We start from the raw sequence: 5,000 nt of genomic DNA on the forward strand, positions 1-5,000 counted from the left end.
CCAACCTAGCACTGAGTGAAGACATCCATCCCAATCCTGGTCCAGCAATCTCCACACCCTCCCCTCATAATCAGACTACAAACCACATCTTCTCCCAAATCACAGCCGATAGAAAGCCAACCGACCTCCTTCTGATAAGCCTAAATATTAGAAGTATATGCAACAAGGTGCATGAATTCCATGCCACCATAGACTTCTACTCCCCTGGTGTAGTGATCCTTACAGAAACATGGTTAAAACCACACATTATTAATGAGCAAATCCTCCCTACCCTTTACAATATACTAAGAGTAGACCGACTAAACAAAAAAGGAGGTGGTATAGCTATAATATTTAATTAGCATCTAGACTTCCAGATCTTAAAGTTAGCAGCTCCCCAAATAGGTAAAGAAGAAATAATATATACCAACCTTAAAATAAAACAAAATAAAACCCTAAATATAATAGGTTGCTACTTCCCACCTGGCCACAACAGCCCTCCACTTGAAAACCTCCTCAGCTGGACTACCCACCACCTACCCCAAGAAACTTTAATTCTAGGAGACTTCAACACTGACTGGCAGTCCTGCTCTAGCAACCACCCAACCCATCATGTAAACCTTCATGGCTTCACCCAACTAGTTCAGTCACCTACTAGGATAAATAACTCCAACAAACACACTACCCTTGATTGTATACTAGTCAATAAGAGCTCCCAGTCATGTATAGCAGGCTTCTTATCTGACAGCCTCAGTGATCACTCCCCAACCTTCCTACTAAGAAAACACCTTTATAAAGTGAAACCCATCATCTACCGTCAAATATGCAAAACAACTAACTTCAGCCCTCTCTCATTCAGCTTATCCCTAAAAGACTGTAACTGGCAACCTCTAAAATACTTCAAACTAGATGATGCAGTTGACTACTTTAATAAAACATTCCTAAGCATCCTTAATTACCATGCCCCATAAGGCGTTTGCAAACTAGAGCCCAACCATCCCATGGCTACAAAATAACACCAAGTCTGAAATGAAAAACTGGGATAAAGCCTGGGACAACTGGTGCAAAACCAAAACCCCCTCTACTAGGCAAAATTCCTAGAACTATGCAATAGAACCAAAAAGCTTATAAAACAAGACAAAATCCAATACTACCAGTCTGCCCTTACCTCCTCCCAACATAACCCCAAACAATTCTGGTCCTCAATAATCTCCACCCAGGTAAAGTAAGTACAACCACTCCTAACTTAACTCATTCCTCTGAAAATACTGCTACCTCTTTCAACAATCACTTCACACAAACTGTACTATCACTAGCTAGACAACACAACCCCCCCCCATAAACCCACACCATCAACTACAACTAACAATCTCCCCACTAGCTTATCTTTCCCTCCTGTTCCCACCTCCAAAATAAAACAGCTATTAACTAAACTTAAAGCCACAAGATTAGCAGCAGACAACCTCCCAAGTGAATACCTTCACCTTGCAGCTGACGCTCTGGCCTACCTAGTATCACTCTTGATTAACAGATCTCTGTCAGAAAGTTATGTTTCCACACTATGGAAAGTCTCACACATAATTAACAGATCTCTGTCAGAAAGTTATGTTCCCACACTATGGAAAGTCTCACACATAATTAACAGATCTCTGTCAGAAAGTTATGTTCCCACACTATGGAAAGTCTCACACACAATTAACAGATCTCTATCAGAAAGTTATGGTCCCACACTGTGGAAAGTCTCACACATAATTAACAGATCTCTGTCAGATAGTTATGTTCCCACACTGTGGAAAGTCTCACACATAATTAACAGATCTCTGTCAGAAAGTTATGTTCCCACAATGTGGAAAGTCTCACACACAATTAACAGATCTCTGTCAGAAAGTTATGTTCCCACACTATGGAAAGTCTCACACATAATTAACAGATCTCTGTCAGAAAGTTATGTTCCCACACTATGGAAAGTCTCACACATAATTAACAGATCTTTGACAGGAAGTTATGTTCCCACACTATGGAAAGTCTCACACATAATTAACAAATCTCTGTCAGAAAGTTATGCTCCAACACTGTGGAAAGTCTCACACATAATTAACAGATCTCTGTCAGAAAGTTATGTTCCCACACTATGGAAAGTCTCACACATAATTAACAGATCTCTGCCAGAAAGTTGTGTTCCCACACTATGGAAAGTCTCACACATAATTAACAGATCTCTCTCAGAAAGTTATGTTCCCACACTATAGAAAGTCTCACACATAATTAACAGATCTCTGTCAGAAAGTTATGTTCATACACTATGGAAAGTCTCACACATAATTAACAGATTTCTGTCAGAAAGTTATGTTCCCACACTATGGGAAGTCTCACACATAATTCCCCTACACAAAGGAGGCCCCACCACAGATCTAACCAATTACCGCCCCATAGCTATTCTCTCACCACTCTCCAAAATACTAGAGAGATGCATTCATTCTCAAGTCTCAGATCACCTCCTTGCTAACAACCTCCTCTCCGACACACAACACGGTTTCCGACCTAACCATAGCACCACCACTGCCTTACTCTCTTTCTCATACACTATCCTACAAAAGAAAAATGCAGGTTATCTCTCCTCAGCTACCTTCCTAGACCTCTCTAAAGCTTTCGACATGGTCCCACACAAACAACTCATCTCTCTTCTCAATAGACTATCCTTCTCTCAACCAGTCATCAACTGGTTTCATAGTTACCTATCTGACCTCCAACAAGCAGTTGTTTGGCAGGACAACCTATCCCCCAACTATCAGTCTCCATAGGGGTTCCCCAAGGGTCCATCCTGGGACCCCTACTCTTCTCTATTTTCACCAATAATCTAGCCTCAGCCACAACACATGGCACACTCATACAATACTCAGATAACTCAACCGTCATCTGCACAGCCCACTCCTTACCCGAACTGCAAAAAGTCACACAGGAAGCATTTTCTTCTATTGAAACTTGGTTATCAAATGCCCAACTAATACTCAACCCAAACAAAACAAAAATACTAATCTTCCAACCGACCAAACTTACCCTAGACAGCTCTCTCTTTAACATCACAGCAAAAGACAACACCACCATCCATAATATACAGTACACACCAAATTACTAGGAGTAGAAATAGACAATAAACTCAACTTTGACATTAACATTTCCAAGACCATTAAAAAAGTGCACAAACAACTAGGAGCATTATATAGAAATCAGCAACTACTTACCAAAGCAGCTAAAATTGTGGTAGAAAATTCTCATCTTATCTCTACTCTACTCTATGCCTCTCCGATATTTACTAACCTTAGACAATGCAACCTAAATAAGCTCTCAGCCTGCTATAACAAAATAGCCAAATTTGCCACAGGGTCTTCCTACCGTACTCACCACTGTCTCTCACTAGCAGAACTGGGCTGGCTAGAGCTCCCCCACCTCCATCAATGGTACCAACTCGCACTCGCCCACAAACTAATAAACCAAACACTAAAAGTCCCATCCCTCCAGAATCTACTCCAACCCTACATAACCACGAGACCACTAAGATCCAGCCACAAAACCCTCCTACAGGTCACAAGAGCCATTAACTCTGCTGGAGAAGCATTATTCTCCTGCACTATAGCCAAACTCTGGAACTCCCTCCCATCCTCAAATACCTCTGTAACTTCTTGCACCCACTTCAAATCCTTACTAAATTCACACTTAAAAACTTGCCAAATATGCCCTTGCAACCCCCCCCCCATTAGGGGAGTATATATAGGAACAGATTGCAGGTAAGTCTATTACACACCTATGGCATTTCAGCATACTACATTACATGTTAACATGACTGTCCTGCAAGTGGTGGGCTCTGGAACCCACGTGTCCATCATTATGGCTTTACTTCCACCACCAGCTATTGGTCACAGTAATATACATGTTTTCCATTACACAACACACACTATGATGGCTTACATCTTGTCAGTCAGTGCTGCTCTGCACAGTTGATGGGTATGGCCCACTACCCACAGGGACAGACTCTAATGTCCATAGCAGTTGTTCAGCTGAACATCATTACAACAACAACACCTGATGGCACATATAAATCATTCCACATCATCTTTCCCATTATTATGGACCAAGTACTACAGTCAATTACATGCATATATACTTCACATACCTGTTGTAGGAATGATGTCTGTTCTGGATAGTTTCCTTGTAAGGTTTTTTTTTCCTCCTTTGCATTGACCTTTAGCCTAATTTCTTTCTTTATTAGTTTGTTTGTTTCACTCTCTGTCTGTCTGTCTCTCTCTCTCTCACCAGTAAATGGATTGAGCTGCTTTGAATAGATTGCATCATGGATTATGTAGGTGATGCACATGATCAAGTAATGGCCTCTGCACCAGTCAGTGTCCTCCACTTGCTACCTGCATGCAGCATGCTGTGTAGTACTTCCAATTACCACTGTCATGGCAACCCACTACTATAAATCCATACATCATGTGGGCATGGTCCCTTTACCTTTCCTGTATGGTGGACATCCTTCCTGTGTGTGGGCAGCAGTGTTACAGACAGCAGGTAGCAATACCTCTTACAAGACAAGTTGCAGACTCAGGCCAGCTACATATTTGTATAAGATTCTAGAACTACAGACAGAGTGTGAGTAGCATTGCTATATGCATTGTATAGCACCAGTGTTACAGGGTTTGTGTGTACATACTAGTTTAACATGCAATGCAGTCTGTCTGCATAGCTCTCAACTGTGGGCATATCCACATGATGGCCAGAGGTGTGCCTGTTATGTTTTGTCTGTCCACCACACAGGTCTTGTGTCAGATATATTACTGGTTGTGTGTGTGTGTTGAGTGCTATCAGTACATGGCTACATCCATTTGTGTTTCTGACTTCATATTCCTAAATAAGGGTATGTTGCAGACTATCCTCTAACACCAGAAACTTGCTCAATGTATGACAACACTATTTCACATATGGACCTGTGTTCCAGACTCTGTCCTCCACCTACATACCAG

This window comes from Protopterus annectens, chromosome 1.part2 (genome assembly GCF_019279795.1).
Source record: "Protopterus annectens isolate FY-2018-M chromosome 1.part2, PAN1.0, whole genome shotgun sequence".
NCBI classification, from domain to species: Eukaryota; Metazoa; Chordata; order Ceratodontiformes; family Protopteridae; genus Protopterus; species Protopterus annectens.